Here is an 8,266-nt window from a genome sequence, read left to right as displayed (position 1 = left end):
TTCCTGAAACACACTACAGCGTTTCTTTTCTGTACAGTCAGAAGTACAAATAACAAACAAGAAAATCAGAAAAAGTGGACTATCACTCTAAAATATATCTTCTAGGGTCGGAGCAGAGTTTTTACCTCCTACTTTGATTTATTACCCAATGACTGCTTTTAAAAACGTATTATTGTGACATTAGGGGAGCTCCATGTTTCAGCCAGAAGGTGCTGTGTCAGTGTAGTGTGTATATGTGTAGCCTATTTGGTGATGGATTGAGATGTCACAGCAGACATTTTGACTTGTTATTGCAATGAAATGAAATCACAGGTATAATTGATAAGATTAACATTGCCTGGCTGTGTTCCAGTTTAACTGTCCTAGTATGGCATGACAGTGAGCCAGTATGCACACCAAAATGTGTACCCAGTTGTGTTTAACAAAAAAAATGTCCACCAGTGTCTCTTAGGAAGAAATTGATTTTTCCTCGTTGTTTTTCCTTATGGGAAATCCCTTAAAAAACGGATGAAAACTGGAGTGGAGTTCTGTAAAATGGACAGATTGAGGGCTGAGGGGACGAGGGAGCAATTATGTACACTCAAAGGGAACATGCATTGGAATATTCTATTCTATTTTTATGTACAATGCATGATGGAATATTCTGTATAATTATATGCAATTATGCATTTATATTATTACTGTTACATTTTATGATATTTAATGAAAGCCATCTTTTATTCCTCCCAGTTTTAAATGAATTATTTGGCTTGCTTAAGAGCAGGTGTGTTTCATTTTCAGTCCTCTGTTCCTCTCTGACCCTGCCCCCTCACTCAGCAAGTGGCCACGCTCTTGACATATGGTGCTAAGTATCACCAAGTGTTGGGATTGCCGTGAATGCAGTGAAGCAAGCTTTTATTCTTTCATCTAAAAAAATGAGATGATTTACGGAGGCTGCTTCCTAACGTTGAGGAAAGTTTGAGCTGGCACAGAATGTCAATTCAGATTTCGTCTAAAATTTAAATGTATTCAAAAAGTTATGTGTGAACATTATCAACCCAGACAATCTGCGAGGTCACTGTGGATTCAGTGTGTATGCATGAGGTGCTGGTTTGTGTGTGAGAAAACATCAGCATGGTCTCAGAAGTGAGTGGGTGTGTTTATGGCATGCATGTCTGTATACATGCCTTCAACTCGATCTTGTCACATACGGGGTTGTTGAGGAGCCAGCCTTTATATTATTGGAGTTGGCAGCATGATTAGTCTTGTCATAGCGATTATCATCAAGTGGCGCTGAATGTCACATGCTCCTGCAGAGACAGCGCTCTCCTTCATGCAATGTTGTGGAGCTGCCTTTGTCTGTCCATGAAAAACTAATCAACCAAAACAAAATTAAATGACCGCAGGAGCAAAAGTCAGGTTCTGTAAGAGAAGGTTGAAATACATTTTGTGTCTTGTGTAGAAATCTGAGAGAAATGTGCCTCATTTATTTCCCCTGCTGCATCCTCTCTTCGTTTCGGTCTGGCAACAGCACCTCACCCACATCACAAGCAATGTTTTCCCTGGCCAAGCAGCGAGGGAAATATTGCCTAGCATGGCAAATCCAGCCATGAAAAGCATCAACTGCTATATCTAACCCTAACCTGTTGCCCTCTTATGCTAAAGCTCTGATTGCTAATTGTAAAACTGTGTGACAGGTGTTTGCCTATGTGATGAGTCAGTGTGCATAGTAGGGCAATTAACTTTAGAATTTTGAATGACAGTGTGTTCCAAGATATTTTCTTCATGAAAATTGTGCCAAATGCAGAGAATTGTGTGTAGTGTTTTGAAAAAAGTGTGTTTTAGAACTGCAATTTGAGTGTAAAGTAGGAATTGTGCTTGTAGTTTAGCAGAATTGGTTCAGGGGGTTGGTGCATGAGTTACATGTTGTGGTCACTGTGTCTCAAGTACCAGTATTTGTGTGTAAACAATTGAGAAAAACTGTAAAACAATACTCCACCAAATTAGAATTAGACTTTCATAAATCTTGGAAAGAGACAAGTTAAAGTAATAATATATATAATAATATGTATAATAAAAACTGAAGCAGCAGAGGCTGAGATATTGAAGAAATCGGTCTCTTGCAGAAAATAATAATTTGCCAGCTTTAACTTATAAAACAATGTTTTCTTCTCAAGACTCTCCTTTGTAAGAGGAATTTCACTACAAAAATCTTTTTCAGCCTGGTTATATGTGTGGAGTTCCACTTAAACAGAACATTTATATTAAGCACAGTGTGGTGTTTCCCTGTATTACAACTACTCTGTACAATGCGTCTCATGAAGAGCCCTTAAGCAAGGTATAAGGTCAAGTGTGTAATAGCTCCAAGGTCAGTGAAAGATGTGCTGGCAGATATGAACACAAGTTTATGTAGTGCACTGAACGATCACTCATGTGTATATACCGTATGTATGTGTGAAAGAGTTTCAAGATTCAGTATGCATTCTTTTCCTCTCGTTTTTTACTTTTGCACTCCAACCAGATAGATGTAGTTTTATCTCACTTTTGCAGAGCTACACCTATGGTAAAATAATAGTCACAGGGGCAAAATAATCAAACTTTGATAGCCAATCTTTTAGTGAGCAGACCTGGGAACTGCGAAGCAAAGCACTAGCAGGAGGAAAGGGTAATGAAATCAGGTGGATGGATGGGAATATTGCCTGACTGGATGGCTTGTGTGCTGCTGAGTGATAGCCTAGTAAAAAATGGAGTCAGCGATATTTCCAGTGATTTAAACCAACTGCCTAAGATGGAGCTCATTCCAAACCAGCAGGCAACCGAGGCAGATAGATAGAAGAAGTAAAAAACAAACTACACCCTATAGGGTTGTAACAATTATGGCACATTGGGCGATGGACAAACTGAGGCGGCTCATTGGTCAGCTGTCGAGCTCCTGGCTTTGGCTGGATGGCTGGTTCATTGGCGGACAAAGTAATGAGGTGGATGGCAGCTTTACAAGACTCAGCGGTCTGTCTCACTCATTTGCTTACTGATACATTAGCTCGACCAACTGGCTAGTTTGTTTATCTGACTCACCTCCTGTCTGTGTGCTCGGGACAATCCATGCCTTTAATTTCCCCACCACACCTGAGATTCTCTCTCCAGTGTCTGCCTCTTACCCTCCTGATGCGCTGTAAACCGCAATATTCCTCTTGGTCAGATGATGAGAGCACGTTAGCCATTAATCGAAGTGTGAAATAGCCTGAGGAAACTCCAGCTCTATGACAGTGCTGAGTTGCTGAAGTATCAAGGCCTGGAGGACTTAAATCGGATTTGGCACGGCTCTGAACATACAATCTCACTCCTTCTTGCGCCTGCTGTGTGAGGTTTCATAGAGGATTTACGTTTATTTGCTGTTAGAAGCTCATTATTTTCTTATTGATTACATACTATGATCAGTCAAAAGCCTGTTTACTTGAGGCTTTGGTTATGACCTGAGCAAAGCCACTTGAAAAAGATAAAACAAGACTCTTGCCTTTGGCTTTCCCCTGGAGTCCTCTGCAATGTACAGTATAAAGCAGATAACCGGAGCACAGCATGACATCCTCAACTGAATAGGAATCACAAGTACAGATAAAACGCTGAATCTCATCATTCATGCTGTTGCACATGACACAATTGTACCTTTGAACAGTGATATCAGATCATATACCCAGTGAACATGTGTGCAGAATAATTGTGTTTACATGCATCATAATAGGATGATTAAGCTCATTAACAGAATGTGCACATTTGCGTAAATTCTCAGTTAAGGTTCCACAGGGCAAATAAATGAGGCATATTTCTCTCAGATTTCTTTAACACAAAATGTATTTCAACCTTCTCTTACCGAACCTGACTTTTGCTCCTCATTACAAGAGGTCATTTAATTTTGTTTTGGTTGATTAGCTTTTTATGGACAGACAAACGCAGCTCCACAACATTGCAACTGAAGGAGAGCGCATAGTTTTTTGTTTTTTTTTACTCTAACTGTATACAGTAATTTCTTCTGTTGTTTTGTATGTAGACCACTGTATGTGCAATTTTGTGTTGGTTGGGATGTACGCTGTGTACATTGTTTTTGTGGGAAAAATAAAATATATTTGTTACCGTGTGATTAAGGCCTAAGTCATTATGATGAATGGAGAAGTGTTTTCCATTCATGATAGTGTTTTACATTGGGCACATCAGTGTTCAACTGGTTCTTAGAAATGTCTATTCATATGATGGTTTGTGTGTGTCATTTGAAAACAAAATACCATTTTGAGAAGAAATAACATTGTTTTGAATATAAAGTTTAATTTTCCAGGAGAATTCAGGGGTTTTGCCCATTGTGTGTGTGTGTTTTTTGATTTGTGTGTAGAGTTCTGAGAGTATGAGGCATGCTTTCAGAAAATGTGTGTAAACAATCGAGTAAAACTGTAAAAAGGATTCCATAACAGAGACGCATGGTATCGTTTTTTATTTCATCCCCCTGCTGGCCCTTACATAGAATTCAGGTTTTAAAACACGCTTTGGCTTCACTTTACAGACCCGGAAGTTCTGTCCATTATATATACTGTCAATGCTCAGTTTAAACCCACAGTGCATTTGTCTGCCTTTATCTGCAGCGTGTGTGTATGGTGGGACATCTTGATTTTTATCCCATCCATATTAACAGGTTAGAGCAAACAGATAGCCCTATGGGTGACAGCAGCAAATACAAAGCAAGATTCTGTTACCGTGTTTTTTTAGTTTTAATTTTATTTTAGTTAAAATTATTTCAGAAACACATTTTAGTGTACTGTTTAGCTGTAATATGAGATTGCGTGTGACCAGGCACGCCAGCATTGTTTCCTACTACTGATGAGTCGAAACTGCGAACAGCTCAACTGGCAGTACGTTGTACTGTCTTAGGTTAGGCCACAATAAATCTTTGTCCACTCACGACATAACACTTAAAAACAGTAGCCACAGCCTGTTCACCCTGCTGCCATCTGAAAAGAGGTACAAATGCTTCTGCTGCCTTACGACCAGACTTAAAGACAGCTACTTACCTCAGGCTGTAGGACTGCTAAATTCATCTGCAGCACTTCATCATGCAAACTTTTATATTTGTATTTGTATGACTTATTAATCAATTGTATACAATATATGTTAACACCTATATATATAAAGGCGTTGAAAAATGTCAATTATAGTAGTAGTAATATTTTTTTTTTTTTTTTTTTACAGTATCCCCACAGTGTCCACTAATTAAAATGTAAAAAGAATGGAAAAGGGATTGTTATACCAACTGCATTAATACATATTAAGGCACAGAGCGCTACAGACTCAAGTGTTAATGGAAATTGAAGAAAAGGCAGTTAATTATTCTCACCATCAAAAACAGACACAGACAATGGGAAGGAGTAGCATCATGTAACCAGCTGTATTAAAAGCACATCTCATTTCCCCACTTCTATCTCATTTCTCCTGCTTCAAGTGGATGTAAGAAGACTAATTACTTACATATAATTGTATTCTCATTATGATGCAAATTCCACATCTTTTCAGCTGTCTGGTGCCTCCATTATGCAATCAGCTTCTCTTATGACATGGGACTGGAGATACAGTTCAGTTTTATCTCTCAAATCACACTGACTGAACTGAACACACTGCACTATACCACCAGTTTAAAGGTATAGAAAGTAATCAAGGCTCACAAGCTACTCTGGGCACCCTTACTTTTTCTGTTTTATGAACTAAGGACAATACACCCAGCAGCTTCTGCCAGGACGTGCTATCGGAAATGTAATCTCTATCCCTGTAGATCTCCATGGTGCAGTGTGATAAATGAACCTTCTTCTCTTATTACTGTTATCCTTCATTGCCAGGTTGTTCTCATCAAGTATTTTTCTACAGACAATCAATAGTCATGAACAGCGGCCCTCACGAGCCCCAAATGAATAGAGTATATTGTCTAGTTTAATCACATCTGAAGGTGAATCTCAAAGAAGTGATCTTATATCATGATGGATCCTTTTTCCATACATGTCTTACAGTGACTTAAATGCATAGCTTATCAGTATGTCAGAGGAAGACTTGGTTGATTCTTTCTTTTATTTCCAGCTATTTATATTCATCACAAGCTGAACACGAGGGGGATCGCCCCTATGTGCCCTTTTTTTTCTTTCTGCCCCTGCCCTTCAAAAAGTCTGTGCACTCCACTGTTTCCATGTATACATTGCCAATAGATGAGCTAGAAAAATAGCTGTAAATCCTTCAACGTGGCTCCAACAAAAGCAGTCACATTCCTGCATAAAGGCAGCAAACGACAATGTTTTTATGTATGAGGGGCTTATGTAACCACCCAGATGACCGTATCTCCAGCGTTAGCGAGTGGTCTGCTTAACCCAGCGCTACCACTGGCTGTTACTATGACTATTGTGTTCTGCTTCCTTCTGCTCTCTCTCCACATCTCCACTGCTGTTTCTAATAAACAACAAGAAAAAGGGGGTGACTCAGCTCAACAAGCAACACGTTAATAATAAAAAAACTTGAAATTGAAAAGGAAAAGAACCTGTGCAAAATTCAGCTAATTATCCAAAGTATTCCCATCAGGGGACAGGAGTTGGAAATAAGCTTTGGCTATAAAAACCTTTTCAACACATGGGAGACTGCTATTGCAACAGTTTATGTGATTTACCTTCAGATAACTTTAATAAAACAGTTACACCTTCTTGTCATTATAGAGCTTCAGGGATGAATGCACTCTATTAGTATGTAAGATGAAAAACAACTCTGCTCTACCCACCCACACAATCATTTAGTACAAATGCACTTACAGAAAATCATCAATTTAAAAAGCTCTTTAGGATAAAAATAAATAATCATCTTAACAGAAAGGGCCTGTCTGTGATATCACTGCAAAATGGAAGTGAGCTCTAGCGGTGTGTTTCTAGTAGGGATGGGAGGATTACACTGAAAATGTAATCTGTTATGATCACAAATTACCTGTTTAAAATTGCAGTCAGTAACTAATCCAAGTATCTCAATATTAAAGTAATGTAACTTGATTTATTTCCGTTACTTTTGGATTACCTGAACTCCAAATATGCAAATAAAAACAAGAGAAAAGAAACATCAGTAACAAGTATCGATGCAACTGTTCTCTGTAAGACAACAGAACAATGTAACCTTGGAAACGGAAAAAATAAAAAAAAGTGTCCTTTGGTTAGTGTATTTTTAAACAAAAACTGCTAAATATTTCCCCCTTTTACTAAATGTGAGTGTTATCTAATTATGTATTTTTTCTGTGACTGTAATGGATTACACTTTTTTTGTATCCTGATTATGTAACTAAATTATATGTAATCCATTCCCCCCATGGTTTCTAGGGAAGGGAAAGTTAGTCTGTCAGTCTTTAACTTAGGTAGAGATTGAACTATTTCAACAACAATCCAACTGCTATTTCATAGCCATGAAATGTTATACAGATACTCAAGTCCTAATTTAATATCTCCTTACTTTGGTTATCGCCTGGCTTTTCCTCTAGTTCCACCACAAGGCTGACATTTTTGTTTTTTAGGTGAAATGTCTCAACAACTTTAGGATGGATTGCAATGGAATCTGGCAGAGACATTCATGTTCCCCTCTGGATGAATTGTTGTAGCGATTGATCTCATTTTCATCTTTAATTTGCCAATACTTTGGTTTGTGACCAAATACGACCTCGCTGTACTATGTATTTAGTGCTAACTAAGAAATATTAATATAACATGTTAAACTAAGATGGTGAACATGGTAGCTATAAAAAATAACATTTTAGTATTGTAATTGTGGACATGTTAGTGCAACACTTAGGCAACACCATTTTACCAAATCATGGTACACGAACCTCTCAACACGTGCTACAAAAACTCTAAACTTCAATACTATTTTTAAAAAAGCAGAAAACAGCAGAAAACAGTTCTGCCAACATTTAGATTTTTTTTAAAAAAATCTTCAAATAAGTTATTTTACAAACAGAAAACTGAATTACGAATTAAGAATTTGAAACCCTCTTTCGGACCAAAACAAAATGTTGTCTTTATTTGGAGGTGGAAATGAATATACTATAACAAACTGAACAACTTGTTTCCTGTGTGTCAGAGCCATATACTCAGAACCTAAAGGGAAACAAAAATTACAAAATAAAACTCTACTGAGCTCCTTTTTAATCACATTTACTCAATATTGATAATTAAACCTTGTACAATCTGGTTAGACCACACTGTACTGATTTATAGCCATACCATAGAGTTCCAGC

The sequence above is a fragment of the Dicentrarchus labrax genome, unplaced genomic scaffold, assembly GCF_905237075.1.
Source record: "Dicentrarchus labrax unplaced genomic scaffold, dlabrax2021, whole genome shotgun sequence".
NCBI classification, from domain to species: Eukaryota; Metazoa; Chordata; class Actinopteri; family Moronidae; genus Dicentrarchus; species Dicentrarchus labrax.
Note: the sequence above shows the minus strand (reverse complement) of the source record.